This window comes from Megascapheus bottae, chromosome 8 (genome assembly GCF_031878675.1).
Source record: "Megascapheus bottae isolate mThoBot1 chromosome 8, mThoBot2.hap1, whole genome shotgun sequence".
NCBI classification, from domain to species: Eukaryota; Metazoa; Chordata; class Mammalia; order Rodentia; family Geomyidae; genus Megascapheus; species Megascapheus bottae.
This window is the reverse complement of record NC_143516.1, coordinates 8,369,217-8,393,207: the sequence shown is the minus strand read 5'-3', so window position 1 is coordinate 8,393,207 and position 23,991 is coordinate 8,369,217. Positions and strand designations below refer to the sequence as shown.

The 23,991-nt window shown below is 42.5% G+C and overlaps 1 protein-coding gene and 1 pseudogene across 1 annotated transcript in view; one reads left to right on the top strand and one right to left on the bottom strand.

Annotated features, from left to right (window-relative positions):
- Scaf8 (SR-related CTD associated factor 8) overlaps nucleotides 1-23,991 on the top strand; it is a 107,849-nt gene that overhangs the window by 77,891 nt on the left and 5,967 nt on the right. The window lies entirely within an intron of this gene.
- Nucleotides 736-1,226, bottom strand: LOC150059509 (large ribosomal subunit protein uL24 pseudogene; annotated as a pseudogene).

Sequence of the window (23,991 nt, the reverse complement as noted above, 5' to 3'; positions counted from 1 at the left end):
AGCTACAGCCACAGGTTTAAAAAAGTAAGCCCCCCCCCTTTTTTTTTTACTGATGGTCCTGGGGTGCTTGAATTCAGGGCTTGGGAGCTGTCCCTGAGTTCAATGCATTGCTCCCCTTCTGTGTGTGTGTTTTATTGTAGATATGTCTCATGGTACCACTTAAGCCACAGCTCCTCTTAATTGGAGATAAGAGTCACTCTAGTGGACCCTCCTCCCCAGGTTAGCTTCAAGGAGGACCCTCAGATCTCATCCTTGAGTAGCCACGATTTTAGGCATGAGCATTTGATACCTAGCAAGATCACTTTTGTTGTTGTTGTTCTGGGCACTGGTGGCTTACGCTTGTAATCTGGGCTACTCAACAGGCTGAGATCTGAGATTCAAGGTCAAAGCCATCCCAGACCAGAAAGTCCATGAGACTTTCTCCAGTTGATCACAGAAAAAGCCAGAAGTGATGCTGAAGCACAGATGGTTAAATGCTAGTATTGAGCAAAAGGAGCTTAGGGACAATGCCCCAGTCCTAAACTCCAAAGTCCAGGACCAGCCAAAAAAAAAATCACTTTTTGTATTTTTAGTAGACTGAACCACTTTTTTAAATGTCTTTCAACATTTTGTTAAACATGGATTTTTGTTTGGTGTATTTGCTATGCTAGACCGTAAATAGAAAGTGATTCTAGAACTAAGTCTTTATCTGGATCATATTATGAGTAGAATGTGCAATTCTAAATTATTTTTACTTCAGTGTAGGGTGCATAATTTTTTCACTGAAGTTTTTTTTTTTTTTAATGAAAGTTGTTTATAAGATTCCTGTATCTTCTCAATTGTTTCTTCCTTGTATTTGCCCTTTTCCTTTCCCATTTGGTGGGATTTGGCTATCTGTTCCAGGATCTTTTTGTGGTCTTTGTTCAGTTTCAGCCTGGTGACAATCACCTTTCTGGAATGCTGCCTACGCAAACAGTGGTGCTATTGGCCTTTCCCCACTGTCCCTGTCCAATGTAGATGACATAGGTTTTCCTGTAAACCTGGACCACTTTGCCAGTCTACTGACCTTTATAGTGCCCTTGTACAACCTGCACCTTTCGGATGGGCATAAACTGCATGCTGTCCTTCTGTCTCAACTCTTTGGAAAGAGGGGAAGACATAATCTTCCTACAAATGTGGGAAGGCTCATTGAAATGCCTTTTTTGGTTCTTGCCTTGGTCAGAAGTTACTAAGGAATTGAACTTCATTTTGGCCTCTCCTGCTTCAGTGATGGCTGAAAAGGTGAAAAGCTAGGGTAGATAATTTTTAAGTGTTTGTAAAACAGCCAGCCAGTGGCTTACGCGTGTAATCTTAGCTTCTCAGGAGGCTGACACCTCCTGATGGAGGTTCAAAGCCAGTTGAGGTTAAAGTGTTGGGAGACTCCCATCTCCAATTAACCAGCAAAAAGCTGGACTAAGCCAGGTGCTGTTAGTTCACACATGGGTAGCACTCTACCACTTGAGACATCGCACCACTTCCCATTTTCTGGTAGTTAATTGCTGATAAGAGTCTTATAGACTTTCATGCTTGGGCTGACTTTGAACCTTGATTCTCAGATCTCAGCCTTCTGAGTAGATAAGATTATAGGTATGAGCCACCAGCGCCCAGCTTAAGCAAGGCCTCTTGTCTTGTGATTTTCATTGCTTCATTTAATTGTATTTGCTCTTTTGGGAACTTAAAAATCACACTTTATAGAGCTGCAAATTTAAAGTTGTTTCAAAGTGACATTTGTATTTCATTGAATATGAGATGCCATTAGTGTAAGAAGCATCACTCAAAATTAGAAAATGCCCAAACACCTGACTTAATGCTGAGATGTTAATAATTAAAAAGGATCATAGAATCAGATAAATGGGAGATTTGTTATTGAAATGTTCAGTTCAATGAGAATGTATGAATATTGCTGTTATCCAGTGAATTGACTAGATGTTCTGCCAATCTAAACTTTGATATACAATACTTAGATGTTTTTCCTCACTGTGAATTCAAATGAGCACAATCTTATTCTTAACTCCCTCCATTTGTCTCTCCCTTCCGCACCCTCTCTCCCCCCCCTCCCACCCCCAATCCTTATTTCTTTTCTGGTCCTGGGGCTTGAACTCCAGGCCTGGGCACTGTCCTTGGGCTTTCTCAAGGCTAGCGCTCTACCACTTAAGCACCACTTCCAGCTTTTTCTGTGTATGTGGTACTGAGGAATCTAACCCAGGGCTTCAGGGCATGCTAGGCAAACACTCTACCACTAGGTCATGCTCCTGACCCTGAGCACAATCTTAAACAAGATTTTATATTCAATTAAAATAATTTTGGTATCTTTGTGACTTCATATTAGAATATTATTTATGAGATGCTATATTAACAAAATATTTTTATTTATTGATTTGTTGGGTTGTGGGACTTGAACTCTGGGCCTGGGCTCTATCTATGAACTCTTTAGCTCAAAGTTTCTGTTCTACCACTTGGAGCCGAGCTGCCACTTCCAGTTTTCTGGTGGGTAATTAGAGATAAAAGTCTCAGAGATTTCCCTACCTGGGCTAAGTTTGAACTGAGATCCTTAGATCTCAGTCTCCTGAGTAGTTAAGATTGCTGGCATGAGCCACCAGCACTTGGATTATATTTATTTTTAAGATAGCCAAGACAAAACATTGAACCATTTGTAAATGATAAAAGATAATACAGTGTAACAGTAATTATGTTTCCTTAATTGTTCTTGCTGTGGTTTTATTTTACTGATGTAAAACATCTTCTAAGCTATAAGGTACAAGCACTAATTTTTTTTTCTCTTATGTAGAAAAATATTTGATCAGTGTAATTTTGTATGGAGCTTTCAAAACAAGACACTTAGAGATACAGCAAAACTTCCTGAAGCTAGAAATGAAAATGAATGGAGTTGTGCCAGTTGCTTGCTTTTTACCAGTGTGTGGGGGGGGTGTGCTTTGACTAGAGACACACAGGTTTGGAATGCTATTTGAGGTGTTTTCTGCTGGGTCTCAGCCAGGAAATGTAGAACACAATATCAGCTGGGAATTTGAACATTGTAGGAGAGTGGGCAGTAGCACCATGGGCTTACCAATGAAGGAATCTCTGAGCTGTATTCATGTGCATGCATACACCTACTCACATCTTCACCATTGGTTTATGTTGCATTGCATTTTTTTTAATTTTTCTTTTTTTTGGGGTGGATCATGGGGCTTGTACTCTGCCTGGACGCCATCCCTGAGCTCTTCAGCTCAAGGCTATTGCCCTACCCTTGAGCCAAGTCCCACTTCCCGTTTTTTAGAGGTTAATTGGAGATAAGAGTCTCAGGTCCTTTTGTGCTTGGACTATCTTTGAATCTTGACCTCAGGTCTCAGCCTCCTGAGTAGCTAGGATTACAGGCATGAGTCACCATGCCCCAGCTGCAATTTTTTTTTTTTTTTGGCCAGTTCTGGGGTTTGAACTCAGGGCCTGAGCACTGTCCTTGGGCTTTCTCAAGGATAGTAGTCTGCCACTGGAGCTTCACCATATCTGGCCTTTTCTATGTATGTGGTACCGAGGAATTGAACCTGGGTCTCTGTGCATGCTAGACAAGCATTCTACCACTAGGCCAAACTCCCAGCCTGCATTGTACTTTTAACCACAAACATAATCTTATGTCCCTTTTACCTTTGAAATACTTTATAAACCATGAATAACTACACATTTGGGTCTTACGATTTAGTGTGGCAGCTGCTTTGTAAATCTTGGCATACAGTCCGTATAACCAAAACAGTGCTGTTTTCATCTCTAAAATTGCATTGGTTTTTCTTTTTTTCTCTCTCTTCTTTTTTATTTTTTTACTACTTGAATTCATATGAAGAGTTTGGTGTTTAGTCTTTGACCCTTGTAGTAATGGGATTAATTTGGGATTACTTTTACCTCATGAGAATTTGTAGCCTGATTGTAGGCTTTTTTTCCTCTTCAAGTCTTTGTTCAGATCCCTAAACTAGACTCATACACAGTTTAATCCACAGCAGATTGATCGTTGATACTATTTTTCAGTCATTTAGAGAGTTACCCCCAACATAGCCTTTTTAGTGCCTGATGTACACTTCAGGGGCCTTAAGTCCTCCTTCTACTAATGCCAAAGGCAGTCATTGTTCTGTAATTAAGAATGTTGTATGCTTGAACTAGTGGTTTTTTAAGATTGTTTGTTGACTTAAGTTCAGGTTATACATTTTCTAGGATATTAGAGCTATTAGTAAAATCCAAAGACTTTATGATACTCTTTGAAGATTAAAGGGCAGGGGCAGCTACTGTTTAAAAAACAAAACAAAACAAAAAAAACAGACCTTTCCAGGCCAGGAGTTTGGCTTAGTGGTAGAGTGCTTGCCTAGCATGCACGAAGACATGGGTTCCATTCCTTGACACTACATACATAGAAAAAAGCTGGAAGTGGTGCTCTGGCTCAAGGGTAGAGCTCTAGCCTTGAGAAAGTCCAAGGACAGTTCTCAGGCCCTGAGTTCAAGCTTTACAACTGGCAAAAATGAAAAAAAAGATAGACCTTTCCTTGTGTATTGATTGAAATTGCTTTGAGCTCTTTAAATAGGAGTTTATAGAGTTTATTTTAGTGTAGTCAGACCCAATGTAAGGCCACGAGTAAGAAGTTTCCAAACATCACTGCTGCACTGAGGACTATTTTACAGAAAAACCATTTAATAGTACTTCAGTTATAGCCCTCTTTATAAATATATTACTTGCTGAATTATTGTCTGCAGCTCTAGGCTTAAGTGCATTTTCATTACAGGAACATGGGGTAGAGACACTAATGTTTTCATATTAGGATGCAGCTGCCTCCTCCATGTCTTTGTTTCTAGAAATACCACATGTAGTAGGTAGATTTTGTGATCCTTGACAGAACAAATGTAGATGCCAGAGACAGCCCAGCTCCTGGTGTACTTGTTTGCACTCATGTATTCTCATCACATAAGCCTTTCTTCTCTAGGATTGGGTCCTTCAGAAGGGCAGGTGTTACCACCTGGTCAGATTGGTGGCATCTCTTTTCTGGGCATAGGAAATACCCCTTAGCTGAAAACAACAGAAAGCTCTTCTCTCACAATTTCAAGGGCTAGAAGCTGGAACTCAAGATAACAGAGCCTTGCTTCCCCTGAAGGTTCCAGAGAAAAATCCCTGTTTCTTCCAAACTTCTGGCAGCCTTCAGCAAGTGGTATTCACTCCAGACCTTCCGGCATAATCACAGGTCTTGTGTGTCTTCACCTTGCCTTCCTCAGTGCACAGGGCCTGTATGTGGCCTGCACAGGGCACTGCAGCCTTCGACTAATATATTACTACCCTAAGATCTGAGGGAACGATCCTGCTATCTGGACAATAGAGAGCAAGGAGCAGGCACGTGATAGACTGACAAACTACATCTATATGGAGCTCCATCTTACAATTACTTTGGGTGTTACCATGAATCAATTCAAATCCTTAGGAGACATCTGTTAAACAGGTTAGCATTGTCTGCCTTTTTTAAATGAATGTGATGCCCATATACTGTGCTTCTCATTGATTCTTGATCTAGAGGAAATTGTAAAGGAAAGCCAGTAAAGTTTAAAAATCTAGGAATTGGTTTTAAAATCTGTTAATTCTTCTTTTAAAAACAATAATCTGGGGCCAGGAGTTTGGCCTAGTGGTAGAGTGCTTACCTAGCATGCACAAAGACCTAGGTTCAATTCCTTGGTACCACATACACAGAAATAGCTACAGGTGATGCCGTGGCTCAAGTGGAAGGGTTGTAGCCTTGAGAAAGCCCAAGGACAGTGCCCAGTTCCTGAGTTCAAGCCCCAGGACTGACGAAAAACAAAAAGTACCAATAAGCTGAGAGGAAGCTCAGTGATACAGCACTTGTCTGCTATGCATGAAGACCTAGTCATTACCCAAATACAAATGAAGGGTGGGAAGGAGAGGCAGGGGCAGGAGTAGCAGCCTTTTAAAGGAAGGTTTTAGAATGTGCTAAACAGAGCTTTCCATTTCACTCTATATGGTGTTTCAAAAAGAGTTGACCATGTGAAAGCATTTGCATTGTCTGCTTGCTAAAACTTTTCTCTCGTTGATTGCACCATCATTTTGCCATTTCAGTGGCTTATTAGAAGTGAGGTTTTTAAATGCCTCAAATAAATTCTATTATATAGCACTATAACTGTAATACATTTCTAAGTTCTATTGTGAGCCTGTGGATATTCAACTTTCTTAGGAAATGAGTGATTGTTGGAACATATATTTAAGAAGTAAGGTCCGTTTAGCAGATGAAGTTTAAGGGAAATACAGTTTTCCTATTATTGTACCTAGTCTTATGCTTAACAAAACTTCCTTACCTTTCTTATTTTCCAGTTATTGATTATTGATCCTTTTTAGTCTAATGCTTTTGGTCAGTCATGGGATTTGAACTCTGGCTGGGCCTGGGCCCTGTCCCCAAGCTTTTCCCCTCAAGGCTAGAGCTCTACCACTTACGGTTTTCTTGTGGCTAATTGGAGTTAAGTGTTTAATGGACTTCCATGCTTGGGCTGGCTTTGAACCAAGATCCTCAGATCTCAGCCTCCTCATTAGCTAGGATTACAGGTAAGAGCCACCCAGCCTAATCTTATCATAAGATCTTTGCAAATACTTCATCTCTTTTCATTTTCTAATTTTGTTGTTCAGAACTCAGCTCACCCTTGTTGTAGAGAGGCTTTCCCACTTGGATCATGCCCTCAGCTCTTATTTTAGCTATTTTGATCATAGCATTTTTCCCCCCACTAACCACAACCATCCTACCTCCACCTCCTGCCTAGCTAGAATGGAAAATGTGTGGCACCACACCCAGCTTGTTCTTTGGGTTAAGATCTTGCCAACCTCTGACCATAGTCTTCGTTTCTCTATCTCCAGAGTAGCTAGGATTACAGGTGTGAGCTACTGTTCTGGCTCAGTTTCTTCATCTTTATTTTTTTTAATTAAATTTAATTTATTTATTAAATTATTTATTTGTCATGAGACTTGAACTCTGGGCCTGGGCTCTGTCTCTGAGTCCTTCATCTCAAAGCTATTGCTCTACCACTTGAGCCACATCGCCACTTCCGGTTTTTGATGGTTCATTGGAGATAAGAATCTCGTAGACTTTCCTGTCCAGTCTAGCCTTGAACTATGATTCTCAGATCTCAGCCTCCTGAGCCACCAGCACCTAGCTAGTTTCTTCATCTTTTTATTCCTCACACTGGAATCAGCTTCTGACCTCAGTACCACACTAAAATGGTTCTTTCTGGCGTCACTGGTGATATGATCACCAAATCTAGCCACATTGTTTATCTTATTTGATCACTCAGCATTTAATGCTAGTAATAACTCTTCTGACTTATTATTTTTCTCAAATAATTGTACAGAGTCTATTCTCCTGGGTCCTCTCAGCCTCTCTGCATTCCCCTTCCTCCCCTTCACTTCCAGAACTTTGCATGATCTTTGTATGATCTTCCCCGACCACAGGTCACACCTCTGATACCTGGATCCACCCAACTTTATCCGGATGGTGCCCATAAGCACCCAAGCATAATAGAATTTTCTTGCATAAATTCCTGCTAAAATACACACACACACACACACACACACACACACACACACACACACACACACACACACACAAGTTGAAGAATTGTTTTCCTCTCTTGTTGCTTGGTACTCAAGTTCTTGGTCCTCAAGCTAGAAACCTGGAAGCCCTTTTCCTGGGTACCCATTACCCATGGCCCAGTTCTCATTTCAGTCCCTCACTGTCTCTGCCTAACTATCACAGCGGCTTCACATCTGTACTTCACCACAACCGATAAACGCATCCCTCACAGTGCTTAACCAGAGCCACTTTCCAGGAGTGTGTGGCCCTCAGAGCCATGTTGCCTGGGTTTGAATGGAGAGCCCCCCAGGTCTCAGTAGGATTGCACATGTGCTAATCCTAGAGGGGAAAAAACATGTGTCGAGCATTTGGAACAATTCCTTCCATATGGATACACAAATGTGGCTGTCGTGCCATTGTGACTGATACAGCAATGCACATGAATCTACCAAACAGCCTTCACAAATAAAAAACTTAGACAACTGCCCCTGATGCCTGAAATACTGGATTCCTTCTGAACTAGCTGCCTGCTTCCTAGTAAGCACCACCTATCTCCACCTTTTGACAAGAATCTGCAGTCTCCAGTGAACTGCTGCTTGTCTTCCTCATTCTTGCACACCCCTGCTTACCTTCTGGACAGGTTCTGTGCCTTGTCCCTTCATTACAACCTAGGCAGAACAGTGCAATTACTTGTTAAGTTTATTTTATCAAAGGACTCTTAGAAACAAAAAATCTGATCTTGTTTTCCCAGTGGAAGGGCATGGTTCACGGCACACATTTAAAAATTGATGGAGAAATGAAGATTCAAAAGCAATTATGATAGAGAAAAATTATTTACTGCGCAGAGCTTGAGCCAGCAACTTCATTATTACCTAGAAACTCTGAATCTCCACCCCTTCCAGATTTCCTGAGTCCTAGGGTTTATACTTTGCATAGCTTCTTGGATGATTTGTAATATGATCCAGCTTGAGAACTCTACCACATTTCTGTTCTTCCCAGCAGATTTTTATATGCTCAAGTCTCAACAGACAATTTTTATAAAGGTATGGGTAAATTTGGTAATGCTACATATTTTCAATTTCTTCTCAGATAACCAATAGCAAAAGTTCTGGGTGGTCTTTGCTTCTGAGGTGGACAAGGAATTAACTGGTTGACTAAGTTCTTGGCATTTTGAAGAATTACGTTTGATGCCATCCATCTCTAATAGTATTTGTAAGAAGAGCCTGGAGGGGGTGTAATGATTCTTATCTGAATAGTTTACTTGTAGACTCATCAAGTCTCGAGTGGAAGACATTTGAATAGAGGGGATCGTTTCCTGGACTGCTTTGCCTTTGGTTCTGGGATTGTTTTTGTTGGCTCTTTGGTGGGCATCTCAGAGATTATCTTTGAACTAATTTTGTACAGTGGAAACTGGCAGTGTGTGTGCCCATTAGGAGTGAATATGATACAATAAAGCATGGAAAGCTTTTGTAAAAAAAAAGGGGGGGCATTGTTAATGAGAACAAGGATCTTCGCTTGAGGAAACTGGTATTTACTGTTACTACAAGTGCTGCCCGACCCAAGTACATTGCAAGGTGTGTGATCTGCACATGAGAAAATGTAGACTGGGGACACGTCTCTGCCCTTTCTTTGTGTGTGTACATATATGCGTATGTGCATAATAGTCCTTGAGCTTGAACTCAGGGCCTGGGCTCTGTCCCTGAACTTTTTTTTTCTCCCATTCCTGGATTTTGAACTCAGGTCTTAGACACGATCCCCAAGCTTCTTTGGCTCAAGGTTTGCACTGTACCACTTGAGCCACGGTGTCACTTCTGGCTTTTTCTGTTCATGTGGTACTGAGGAATCAAACCCAAAGCTTCATGTGTGCTAGGCCAGCGCTTTACCACTAAGCCATATTCCTAGCCCTCCCTGAACTTTTTGTGTCTAAAGCTAGTGTTCTCCCACTCCAGCCACAGCTCCACTTCTGGCTTTTTGGTGGTTAATTGGAAAGTCAGACTTTTCCTGTCTGAGCTGAATTTGAACCATGATCCTCAGCCTCATGAGTAGCTAGGATTATAGTCACGAGCCACCAACATCCAGCTAATATTCCTATTAGATGCTAAATAAGGCACAGAGGAAGTGAACTCTCTAACTGTAAAGTCGTTTTAAGGTGTCAGCGTCATAAGACAAAGAAATCAGTGTTTATGGTATGGGCAAAGTGATTCATAATTCTCTCCTCAGTTATAACTTTGGTGCCAGTGACTTATGCAAGTAGAAAACACTGACTTTAATCTGCAGTACTGTAATGCTTTGTGGAGTCCAGCAGCAACAAGAAAATCAAGTTTTCATTCAAGGACTTTCCTAAGGGATAGTCAAGGCAACGGCAGTTCACTAAGTGCAGCGCTAGTGCCTAGGGATTGTTCTGATGGACAAAAGCTACCCAGGTATTTGTTTAATGCAAATGCAGCTGTGTTCACTGGGACACAACTTAGGCTGTGGACTGTGGATGTTATGGATATCTCTAAACCAAGCTTCTGTGTGTGTGTCTGGGAAGGGATGGAGATGCTAAGAATCCTGTCAACACTGACCTTCGTCGACTAGGATGGTTGCAAGCAGATATGAAAAAAAAAACAAAAGACTAGCAATACAAGTTGTGCACAATCAAGTCCTTTGGTGCCTGGTGGAGGCGGTGTCAGACCTGGTGGCTTTGGGATTGGGGTGGGTTGCTGGGCTGCTACCTTGGGGCAGAGGAAAGGGGGACAGGTGTCCACCGGTACCACCTAAGAAGCAGAGCAAGGAGAACAGAAGTAACCTTATAGCCTTCAGCCACTAGTGTCCAACCTGTGCTGGTTTGTTTTGTTTTGTGTTTTGTTTTTTGTTTTGACAATTGTCGTGGGGCATGAACTCTGGGCCTGGGCACTGTCCCTAAGCTCAAGGTTATTGTCCACTTAAGCCACAGCTCCACTTTGGTTTTCTGATGGTTAATTGGTGATAAAAGTCTCAGGGATTTTCCTGCCTAGGCTGGCTTTGAACCAAGATCCTCAGATCTCAGCCTCCTGAGTAGCTGGGATTACGGGTGTGAGCCACCAGTGCTCGGCTCCATGATGATTTTTAATGGGACGCTTTCCAGTAGCCCAAACTGTATGTGCCATCTTACTCTCAAATGGAAGCCAAAAGGATAGTAAGTAATCTTCTGGGGTTTGGGGGCCAATCTTGTGCTATCTCTTACCAAGCAAGCCATCGCTGTGACAGAGTTTGCCTCTGAAGAGCTGATTGTTGACTCAGCGGAACAGCAAGGCCTGCAGTGTTTGTTGATTCTGCCTTCACATTATGTCATCTGGAAAGGTGTCTGGACTTGGACTGCTTACTTCAAACTTCCCTGCAGACAACCTCAAACTCCTTTCTGCAGTGCGCATTTGAATTCTTATTTGATTATTCACAGTTTTAAAAAAAAGTTATCAGGAATTCCATTTCTGCAACACTGAGAAGTGAGAGGACTGAGGGGAGTCAGCCTGTGTGAAGGTGTCCAGGGGTGGTGCTGGAAAAGGCCTGGGTGGGGTGGGAGGGCAGAGGCACTAAGTAGAATTTACTCCTACCTGGGCAGAAATTCCAGCCTTGACCTTCAAGCTGCCCTCTAGCTTTCTTGACCTGGGGTTAGTGTAAATATCTCTAAACTTGTCTTTTTATAATTTGACTCACAAGCAGTGAATTTCTTTGTATTCATTTAATTAGGATTAGAAGTAGAACCTGGAAAGATTTATTCCCCTTGGATGTTAATATGTAACTTTTCATTCCATTTTCTTGGAAGCATGGAAACTAAAATGGTTCTGTAATCTACTCACATAACCTTTCTTCATCCTTAGAACAGTGGGAGAAGAAATTAAGAGTAGGAAGAAAGCAATTTATTTGTCATAAAATTGCCCAAGCTGTATTTGTTTAAAAGAGGTACACACAGCTCAAATGCACTGTGTCCTGGCAAGTTATGCACAAAGGCGCAGACTATTTTTTCCTATGAAAATGACTTTAAAGAAAATCACTTTACACAAAGACCTGGGTTCAAGCCCCAGGACTGGCCAAAAAAAAAGTCACTTTACAGGTCTGGAATTTGGCCTAGTGGGTAAAAGTGCTTGCCTCACATGCACAAAGACCTGGGTTTGATTCCCCAGTACCACATACAGAGAAAAAAACCAGAAGTGGTGCTATGGCTCAAGTGGAATAGCTCTGACCTTGAGAAAGCCCAAGGACAGTACTCAGGCCCTGAGTTCCAGCCCTGGGCCTGGCAATTAAAAAAGAAGAAGAAGAAGAAAGAAAATCACTTTAAGGTAAACAGGATTTCAGGAGTCTATCCCAATGAATGCAGGTTGATGATAGGTGGCACTACATAGGACAGCTGTTTGCAGACTGTTAACTCAGTTGTGTGTTTAAATAAGAAGTGACTGATACAGATTGCATCAGAGAAGGTGTTAAAAATAAATAAATAACCGCATGAAAGACCTGGTCAGCACTTCCAGGTAGAGAGGAGAATTTTGACACGCTTGTCGTCGTGACTGGACCTGTTGGTCAGCGCCTGCAATCCCAGTTGAGTTTCGAGTCTGAGGCTAGCCTGGGCTGCATAATACTAAAACTGTGTCTCAAAACTAAGTAGAAAAATATGGAACATTTCTGCTACAGGGTTGTTAGCAGATGGTAAAAGGGAAGGCATTCTCCACAGCAAAAATTAGTTTTCACTTAACAGTTTTACAGAAGTCACTTGACTTTCAAATCTGCTGTAAGACTGTGCTGTGATTAAAATTGAGCGTCTGGAGGCTGTGCTGTAAAACTCAAAATGGAGATGTGGCCATAGTGACATGAATGCATTAGCTGAGTAAAAAACAATTTTGAATCCTTTTAAAGGAAAACCCTCACATCTTTAGCACTATTAACTCCATCTTCTCTGATGTGTACTACAAACCTTTAAGTCTTTGTTTGAGACAGTTTCCCTACATATCCCAAGATTCACTGCAGCACCAAGTGTTGCCCACACCAGCTTTGAACACAGGACCCTCTTGTGTTCTGCCTCTGGAGTTGCTAGGATTGTAGACATGCACTGCCAAGCCAAAACAAGGTCTAGCTATGTCGCCCAGACTGGCCTCAAGCCATCCTGCTAAGTCTGTAGCAGCTGGGACTACACGCACATGACTTTCCTCAAGGCACTAGCTAGCTCTCTCTCCCACTTGAGCCACAGCACCACTTCTGACTTTCTCAGTGTATGTGGTACGGAGCAATCGAACTCAAGGCTTCGTTCATGCTAGACAAGCACTCTACCACTAAGCCACACTCCCAATCCCCAAAATAGTATTTTTTAAAGAAACGATTTAATAAGTAGAATTGAGGCCACTTAATTCTACTCTCCCGATCTCAGAGGGTGCTTCAAGTCCCCAAATGGTAACTCTTTTAGAGATGGACAAAATTTAAAATTTCTGAGTTGATAGGACCAGGAGTTTGGTTTAGTGATAGAGTGCTTGCCTCGCAGGCATGAAGGACCTGGGTTCAATCCCTCAGTACCACATACACAGAAAAAAGCTGAAAGTGGTGCTAGCCTTGAGCAAAAGAAGCTTAGGGACAGTGCCTAGGCCCTTAGGTCAAGCCCCATGACTGGCCAAAAAATAATAATAATAATAATAATAATTCTGAATTGTAAAATTGTTTGCTGCTGATGACCGCTGAGTGTTAAAGTATCTGGGCACCAAGTGCAAGGTTTGTGTTGTCACCTCTAGATGCATAGATTTGTATCTCACTGTATATTCCTACATACACACTCCTTTGCACATACTGGGAGTGGAATTTGTAAAATTCATTGTCGGCCTCAGGTGATGCAGTAAAATACAAGTAGAATTTGCATTTTCCTGGCTTCTATTAATTTTTGAGTTAATCCACCCAGCCTGGCTTTGCCCTGCCTGGCATCTGTGAGGAAAGTCTTGTCTACCATGTAAACACATCTTTGCACAGATCAGGTGTGCCTACCACAGAGTGCGTGGCCACACAGGATCAGGAGTGGACAGCTTCAAAGTGAACTACTCTGCCATTGGAACCTTTCTTGCCTTCCTTCTCCTCCCTCTCCACTCCATCTACACTGCCCCTCCCCCCAGCAGCTGAGCAGTGTTGCTTGCAGCCACAGCTCCACCTGGTTTTGTTTTTTTCCTTTGATTCCCCTATTCCTATTCATCTCCACCCGGTCTAGTTGCTAGGCTGAAAATGCATGTTGTGGAATTTCATACTGCTGCTTGAACTACACTATTAAAAAGTAAGGGGGGAGCTGTAAGACACCTCTCAATTACAGTATTTGAGAACCTTGTACATGTACAAGCAGGATTTATGTTTCTGGATTACCATAGTTCTTTTGAAAATGTTTTATTGTCATCTTGGTCCTGGTGAGAAATTCTGTCTTGAGCACAGGATTGGTTCTCTGACTAGCTTGAGGGCTGGTGCACACAGCTGGTCCTGTGACACCATATACTTATGCTTACTAGTTTCTGCCAGAGACAAAGCTTTTGAATCTATTTGACACAAGCTTCCACTGTTAGAGGGGAGGGCGCCTTTCTGCTCAGCTTTGGCTGGTAGTTGTATTACCCGCAGGATTAATTTTTGAACTAAAATTACTCTTTGTTTCTTTGTGTTCTGTAATACTATGTTTGTGGCTTACATCAGTTGGAATTCTCGTAAAGAGAGATTTCTTTAAGAATAGCAAAAGTTTCCAAAGGAAATGTCTGAAAACCTTGGGGAGAAAAGTGCAGGATTCTCTTTTACTACCAGTAAAGGTCTTTCTATTACCAGTAGAGGTCACTGTGCAGCCATGGAAAGAAACCAGAGCTGCCTTCCCTCGAATCACAGTCATCATTGGTCAATCTGGTAATTTTAATCTGTTCCACACCCTACAGCCCATAACACCTCCTCACCCCCCCCCCACACACTATACACTTCACTTAGCACAGCCTGGTGTCATCCAAGAGTCATTTACAATTGTTTATCATATGTCCTTAATGGATAAATTTGTTGGAGACACAGCACATCTTTCCTCAGTGTCCTTAACATGAGTCAGCTAAGTCAAAATTTCAACAGAGATTATGATTTCACAGGTAAAAATATTGAATCTCAGAGTTTGAAAGAACATTAATTTTTGTCCAATTCAGTATGGAATGAAATGTGCTAGTGAGACATTATTTTAGCATTTAATTTGTTATCTATAGTGGACTTTTGCTTATTAAAACTATACTTTGGCTAAGCGCTGGGGGCTCATCCCTGTAATCCTAGCTACTCAGGAAGCTGAGATTTGAGTATTAGGGTTCCAAGCCAGCTTGAGAGCCCGAAAGTCTGTGAAGACTCATCTCCAATTAACCATCAGAAAATCAGTAGCAGTAGAGCTGTAGCTTGAGTGAAACAGCTCAGGGTAGCCCCCTGAGCCCCGAGTTCAAGAACCAGCACCAACCTTTCCCCTCCCCCGCCCCACACACAAAAAAACTGCACTAGGGCTGGCAGACTGGCTCTGGTAGTAGAATGCCTGTCTCGCAATTTCAAGGCTCTGAGTTAAATCCCTAGGACTTCCAAAAGCAGCGACATAAGAAACAATTATGTATTACGCTTCTGAGCATGGCAACAAAATATTTCCTACAACAGTATTCTGTAAGGCTTCCTTCAGGGATATATTTGCTGGTTACAGGAATATTTAATATGAAACAATGCTGGTTTGCAATGAGATATAATAATATCTTTATTTCATAGCCAAAACTTCAAGTCAATCATACACAGTACATAGCAATGTGTTGGTGGAAATAATACTTCTCTGTGTCCCCATAAGAGTCCACTTTGGGCAAGTAACTTAATTGTTTTCTGTTTTCATTTCTCCATTGTGTCAAGAGAGCTTTTAATAGCACATCATAGTGTGGCATCACTTAGAGATGGCCTGGCACGTGGACAGCCATGAAACTGGCAGCTACTATTATTATTGATAGTATTCATTCTTAAAAGAAGTATTCTAGACAATATTTGGAAATAGAATGGGGGATGAACATGTAACTGGACATCCTGTATTTCATCTTGCATTTCTAGTTTAAAACCTGAAGCTGCCGAGCTTTAAAGCACTGATGGCTGGCTTACATCCTAGAAGGCATATGGGATTGCATCAATGGGCCTGCACGCAGTATTTCCCAGCATCTCTGGCAGTTATGGCAACTCTAGCTTTCCCTTCTCTTACTGGCATGAGCCATGAGTGCCCAGCTGTATAAACATTTAATGAGTTATATCAAGACAGAATGGAAATCCATTGTTGAGAGATAATTGGTCAATCAAATGTTTTATCAATCAATTTAAGACTTTTAGCTTTCAGCCCTGACATACAAGCACCTTCTCCATTTGCTTTCTTTTCTACCATGTTCTCAGTTAAGATGTTAGTTGACTATAAAATTTAACTCTTATTTTTACTTAAGACCATTGATTAAGTGTGATAGACTTAAGGAATATAATGTTTTACGTGTTTATGTGACCATAGCTATCTAATTGTACTTGTAGAGATATTTTATTTATGAGAACTTAAAACTTTTCTATAGCCTACCACTTCTACACTTGTGTCCAAGTTCAAAGCTCTAGGGTCAAACTCCTGGATTCTGGCCTACAAGGCCTTCCCTGTCATCTTTCTTGGTTGTCTAAGTTTTGCTTGACAGCCGGCTGTGACATTTGGAAGTTATTTTCAAGATTTGCCCTTTGGGTCTCAACAACCAATTTAAATATAAAACATCCTTATATGATTCTTAGTTGAAGGCATCTGCATTCAGTTTCCTTTTGTATAAGGAATAAAGTGAATAAGCCATGACAAGATCCACTTTTGCTAATAAATTTTTCATAACATTTTGGTAAGGAGTCTGGGAAATATTTAAATGCAATTCAATACTCCTGTACAAACTCAAGATACAACCATAATATCTATAAATCTGAATTCACTGAATTGTGATACCTACTTCAGAAATTACAAAGCTAAAGTATATATTTAGTGTCCTCGTGGATCATATTCACCTGTGCGTTGTTTTGTTGTTGTTTTTTCCCTGGGTCATGGGGCTTGGGCACTGTCCCTGAGCTCTTCAGCTCTAGGCTACTGCCCTACCCCTGATCCACAGCGCCACTTCCTGTTTTTCTAGTGGTTAATTGGAGATAAGAGTCTTGAGGCTGGCTTTGAACCACGATCCTCTGACCTCAGCCTCCTGAGGAGCTAGGATTACAGGCATGAGCCACTGCACCTGGCTTGTGAGCCAAGGCGCCCAGGTCCATGGGGCTGCAGTAGAGTTAACTACACATGATAACAGAAACACTTGTAACAAAAGTGATCAAGACGTAGATTTTTACAAATCAGAGCAGGCATTGGAAATCCACCCACCACAAGCATAATAACTTGTACTGGTGATTGAAACAATTGTCCCTCACAAGTATTTCTCCCTAATTAGTTTGCTAGAAAACTTCCATCCACTGGTTGCTATAAATTCTTTATCTATTTCCTATCCCACCCCAGTGCCTCTTTTCTTCCATAGTCATCATATTGTTTCACCAGTGAACCCAGGTAAATGTGATAGGTGGCAGTACATTGTTGTACAGCCTCACTTAGAAAGGAAACAGAATAGGCAGGTTGCAGGTGTGTGTCCTCAGGACCCTGTGGCCTCAGCTAAGTAGCTACCTCCACAGTGTAAGGCAGAGCACAGTTCTAGTTTATGTCAGGAGGACAGATGCCAGGGAACCAGTGTCCCAGATGGCTCGCAACCCTGAGTAATTCTTCTTTGCAGCAGCCATTTTCCCAGGGCCTTCCGGGTGCCTGGAGCCCTGGGGAGCCATAGATGTGGAGACAGTGGTGAAGGAGACAGATGACCCTCCCCTGTGAAGCCAGCAGGCATGATCCATTCTTGACTAGCTGTGTATCTGGTATTTCTACGGGTGCAGTTCCTGATGCCTGACTCTGCAGTATCCCAGAAACTCCATCACTGCGAGTTCTCGAGAAAGAGAACAAGATTTCAAAATTATTTGCACAACCAGACGGGGTACATAAAATAAATACCTGACTTCTTTATAGCCACTTGCCTAGGTCCTGTAGTTATTCCTGCTGAAAATATTTAACGGAAAACACAGATGAAGTGTCAGAGGCTCCACGCAGCCAGATCTGTTTGGAGGCAAGGGGTGTTAAAGCCTAGGTGTGGGGAAGCTAGGAGGTCATGACAGGATCAGTCTAGGTAGAAGGGAAGCCAACCCTGGAGCCCATAGGAAAGGCATCCAGGTATTGTTGAGTGTGTGAGTAGTGGAGAGTTCCTAGGGCTTTGTGTTTACAGGTAGATGATAAGAAAGAGTTGAGAGAGGCTTTGTGGAATGCAATCAGATTTCTTATAAAGTGGTACTGGAAATCCAGTGTGGTATATTGGCAGACAGTAGAATCAGATTCATCACATCTCTTAATAATGTTGGCCATTTGATTTTCTACTGCATAATAGCGACAGTGGTGAGACTGGCATGGTGTCTTAAGCGAGAAGGAAAACAAGGAAAGTGCTAGCAAGTAAAGAAGGAGCCACCAGCCTGATGTCTGCTGCTCAAAAATGTAACCACATACCAAGCTGGATTTCCACTGCACGTGCAGTTAGAGTTCTGCAAACTACGCTATGTGGAATATCATAGATGATAGTTGAGATCAAACATATGGGCTCTATGGAATATCCCATATCTCCATATTATAGAAAACGGAGATTTAATGCCTGCCTATTTGTCTTCCAAGTAAGTTATGCCTAATGCAGCATGAATGTGTGCTTAACTCTAGAACCTGACTTCCTTTTTTTTTTCTGGCTGATTTGCAAAGGACCAGCTTTTCTCACTGAGGATCTGGAGCCTGTGGCTGTGGCTTCTTTTTCTGTCACTGATGGGAACACTGGGTGCTATTCTTTCTCCTCTCGATGCCAAATGGCTTTCTGAATGTGTACCGTGTAATTGTCTTTCTCATTAGAAAACACTTGTGTTCTTCCAATGTTATCAAGTAAGCTTATTTTCATTGTTGTCGAATAAAAGTAGTAGCAAGTCTGTTGTAGTGAAATTTCAGTGTGTAGAGAGCTTCATGTTATGTAGGTAATGTCACGTCATGCTAAAAGCATGCGCCTCTGCGATTTGACTTCACATCTAGCATCTGCTACCCAAGGCCTTTGAGTCTTCAGGAAGTTACTCAGTGGCTGGATGGAAGCCTGGGCTCCTCAGAGGATTGCTTGAGGATGCCACAAGACAGGGTCACCCTCTAGTACAGCACTGCCAGATACTGAATACACATGCATATTATCTTAGTTGCCATTTGTTTTGAAGGATTCTGTGTGCTGTAGATGGAACTATCACTTAAATAACATTTTGTGAACCCCATCTCCTCTCCCCTGCCCCCCAGGACCCTGCTCACTGTGACTGTAGCAGTTCACAGCTAGTCATCCAGCTGTCCCTGACTTGAGGGAGGGTCAGAGGAGGAGAGCCACTGTGATACGTGTTGATATGAGGGCTGTTGGCCCACAGGGAAACCCGTGAACATTCAGGGGAGAATGAATGACAGAGAAGATAGGTATTTGACCTTGTGTACTAAAGAAAAAGAACCTGGGGCCAGGTGTGGTAGCTGATGAATATAATACCAGCTTGTCTGGGAATGTGACTTAGTGATACAGTGCTTGGTTAGGATGCATGAAGCCGTGGACTGAATCCCTCTGAACAGAAGAAGCCAGAAGTAGCACTGTGGCTTAAGTGGTAGAATGCGTGCCTCGAGCAAAAGAAGTTCAGGGTCAATGCCCGGGCCTGAATTCAAGCCCCAAGGCAGCTTTGAACAGTAATCCTCAGTTCTCAACCTCCTAAATATCTGAGGATTATAGGTGTGAGCCACCGGTACTCTGCTCTCTAGACTCTTAATGTGTAGAAGGTCCCTGGATTACTTTTGGTTGCTGAGGTAGAAATTCTTGCTCTTGGCTTACAAGAGTTTCTGCCTTTGAACACTGATTACACAAAGGCCTACTATCACCATCTGGGCTGCTGGCTGCTTTCACATCTGAGAGGAGTGTGATGGGGCAGGCACCGAGCAGGACGGTCTCCAGAACCACTTCTCTCTTTACTTCCCATCGTTACAAAGCAGGTACTATGGGAAACACTAATGTAGTGCCAGTCCTAATGGCAGGGGCCCAGAGCCAGAGTCTGATCTTCAGTTTTCCAGTACTCTTCCCACTCTTTCCCTCAGGAAGCCCTGAATCTGGTAGAGGAGAAGGCTGCTTCCTACCTGAAACTGCTGCTAAAGAAGACGCAGCAAAGCCCTACCTTACCGCACCAGAGGGCTCCTCAACAAAACCAGTGTTCAAATGAAAGCATCATTATCACCTATTTTCCATTTATATATTTTTGTTTTGTCAGTTGTGGGGCTTGAACTCTGGGCCTGGGTGCTGTCACTGAGCTCTTTAGCTCAAGGCTAGCGCTCTGCCACTTGAGACACAGCACCACTTCCAGTTTTCTGGTGGTTAATTGGAGGCAAGTCTCATAGACTTTTGTGCCAGGGCTGGCTTTGAATCATGATCCTCAGATTTCAGCCTCCTGAATAGGATTACAGGCATGAGCCACCGGCACCTGGCAGATTTCCTGATTTTGTACATTAGGATTTGATACTTCTTTTTTTTTTTTTTTTTTTTTTTTTTTTGCCAGTCCTGGGCTTGAGCTCAGGGCCTGAGCACTGTCCTTGGACTTTCTCAAGGCTAGAGCTCTACCACTTGAGCCTCAGCACCACTCCGGCTTTTTTGTATATATGTGGTACTGAGGAATCGAACTCGGGCCTTTGTGCATGCTAGGCAAGCACTCTACTACTAGGCCAAACTCCCGGCCCCTAATTTGATATTCTTATTTGGTGTTGGACATCAGGTTGGTCTTGGGCTTTAGTAGCCAGGCAGGCTACTCAGGTCCAGGAGGCATAGTGGTGGCACTGAGGTCTACAGCAGTGGGGTGGCCCCCGGAATCCTCTGGGAAGATCCCTTATCCAGAAGGTTGGGCTCAGAAAATGTAAAGACCATAGAGTTGTAACTTTACGAAAGATGGCTGTAAAAGGCAGGAGGCAAGCCAAGAAATGTGAACGATCTGGGTGGGTGGAGATCTCTGCGGTTTCTGAGACACAATTTTCTGTGAGCAAAAGACAAAGGAAAACTGCTCAGTTTTGAGAAGGGAGAATGAAAAGAGCTTAATATGCTAGTGGTTTACAATGTTTTGATTTTCCCCATCAGGTTGGGGAAAATTAAAGTCATTTTATCACCTGTTAAAGATTGTAAGATGAAACATTTTCAAGACTTACTGACAATAGTCCATGCATGAAAGGTTTATAATATAAAAAGCAAAAATAAATAAATAAATGCATGATAGTACTTCACATAAATGAATCCCCGAAAATCTTGGCTCTCCTTCTAAAAATCTTGAAATCAATGTTTCTGGAACATTAATTGGAAGACAGCTTGCTATCACCAACTTGTTAGTGTGCAGTAGAAATTCAAAACTGCTAACAGATGTACTCTACAGATTTTTTTGAAACATGGAATTGTTGCAGCCAGATGCCAAACCAATGAACTCTGTAACTTCTTAAAATATGAAATGTACATATAAATCGACTTAACCGTTCAGCTGACAGCATGCCTCTTTGTAAGATATGCCATAAACATCTGAGCTCCAAGACTTGTGTAGACTAGAATACAACTGTTAAAATTGACTCCATTATTCATCCTGAAACAATGCAGATAAAAATTCAGTGTTTAAAAAACAGAGTGTGGGGAATTGAACTCAGGGCCTCACATTTGCTTGGCTTGAGCCTCTAGACCTTGAGTTCTACCGACCTAACTCTGTAGCTGTGGGACCAGAGACCCTTAGCAAGGCTAAGAATTTCCTATGTTCTTTTACATGTTTCTTGTGTGTGCATGTGACATTTACATAAAACACATCATCAGTATGCTATTAGCATATATTTAGGGAACCAGCTCCAGATATTGTCACTAATGAGGTGATAAATTTACCAAGGTACATGGGCCCAGGCCCCAGGTCCATGGTCCGGTGCCATAATGAATCATAACTGCTCCCAGAAGGTGTTGCACAGAGTGGGTGGGAAATAGTGGGGTTTTTGGCTCCTGTCCTCGACATCTTGGTTAATCAAGCCAAAGCTACATCCCTTTGGGGTTTGTTCAAAATGGGATACCAGCAGGGAGCAGTCTCCATCCAGCCTTGGACTGGAGGCATGGGGGATGAGGGCATGTTCACATTGGCCTGCACCCCCAGCTCACCTCACTTGATACCCTCTTAAAAATGAGCAGAATCCATCTCTCTCCTGTTTGTTTTAATTTTCCAGAATCATTTTTTGTTTTATTGGACTTAATGTAAAGCCATGATATTGCCTGTAGTAGCAATACTAGATTTCTAATGACATGATTCTAAATACATTATTCCAGAAAAGAAAAAAAAGGTAGAAGGTAGAAGGCAGAAGGAAAGAAAGTCTCTCTTGTTTTTATTTTAATTATGAAGCAGGTCAACTTTCCAAATCTTCTTTGTAATTAAAAAAAAAAAACTTTTGCTAAATGTTAGAATGGAAGAGGCCTTCTTGTTCCATTGTATAGGTAAAATTTGATCTTGACCTCTGCATCTCCTATTTGTGATTATGGCTTTATTTTTGAAAGCATAACGTAATGCATAGTGCAGAAAATAGCATAGGATAGCGTATGTATGGACTGCATAAAACCAATTACAATTCTAAATCTGGACCTATTTTAATTCCTAAGAATATAAAAGAATTAGTAAAACACTGTGAATAGGAAACCCTTTGAAAGCATAGCAGACAGTGAGGCACCAGAAGAGTAATGTTAATTAAACCTCGTGGCTGCAGGAAGGCAGAGGAAACACACAAAATGATAGATGAGATCTGCATCTGGGTCTGCAGCGCTCGCTGCTCAGGTATGGGTAGCATGCTGGGTACTAGGCTCAGGCCAGCAGGGATGAGGGTGAGACCTGAAAGGGGGACAGTCCAACAGAGCATGGGAGACCAAGGCAGTGTAGAGGGCTGGAAGCATACGGTTCAGCCTGAGCAGTAGTGGCTCCTGCTCTGCTATTCAGGAAGCTGAGATCTGTAGATCTTGGGTTTGAAGCCATCCCAGCAAAACTTCTGTGACCCTCTTAACTCAATGTAACCAACATAATTGTGGAAGTGGAGGTGTGGCTCAAAAGGAGGACTGTCAGCCTTTAGGGAAGACAGAGTGCAAAGCCCTGAGTTCAAGCCCCAGTACCTTCCTACCCCACCCCCCACATGCAAGGGATATGGTTCAAGTTAAGATTCTGTCCACCCACATACCAAATAACAGCTGAAATTTTAGTCAGACTCTCAGTTCCACACACTGAAAGTCAGAGAGACAAGTTTTGAATACATCTGTGGTAGAAAGGTGTCCTGAAGGCCACCATTTTAAGATCCGTGTAGCGTGACTGAGGGATCAGACTTATCGTCTGTTATCAACAATGAACACAGATCTGGGCTCTCAGCCCCTGTTGCTGTGGGAAAGGGAACTGTGCTCTTGGAGGAGTCAACCTTTCGCAGAACAGGAGCCTGGGCACAGGAGTCTTTGGGAAGCCAGAGACAGCTCTGGGGTCCTGGCTGTTGCCAGCTGATAAGCAGGAGCCCCTTTGGACCCAGATGATGTGGCTCTGATTCTATCTGTGGTGCTTTCATGTTCTATGGATCCCTGAATCTTCACAGGGAGTCTATGGAAGCTGTGATGATTGAGATTGTCTCCCGATGGTTAGGGTAGGATTCCGAATGGAGAAGCTTGGCTCATCTTGTGTGAAAAGGGCATCAGTTTCAGTCTGGCTCATTTTGTGAGACCCATTGTTTTGCTTGTTGGAGGGGCAGGAGGGAGCCTTCATTTACGTATCTCCACCCCACAGCCAGACTGCAAGAAGCTCTGGCATGGCTTAGATTGAGTTGGTGTATAAAGCATTGCAATTTCTTTTCTTTTTTCAGATGAGTTGGTTGGTAAGGATAGACTCTTTGCTCTGTTTCAAGTTTTCATTTGTCGTGAATACAAAGAAAACCCCAAAGGGCTCAGCCCTTCACCCTGGCTGATAACTGATGGCAGAGGTCTCGGTTGTACTCAGTGATGCTATGGCCATGACATATCTGAGAGCAGATGTGTGTCGTGGGCCATCTGAACAGGGGCTTCCAGAGCCACAGGAATGTTGGTTCCCCTTTCCTGTCCAGGGGCAACATTGGCTGGTGCTGAGCAGTATAGGCTGCCAGCCTGAGCACCTTCTCTTGGACCTCTGATGGGCACGGCGGGGAAAGGGGCCCCATCTCTCCAGGTCACTGGGTTACCTTCCTAGCA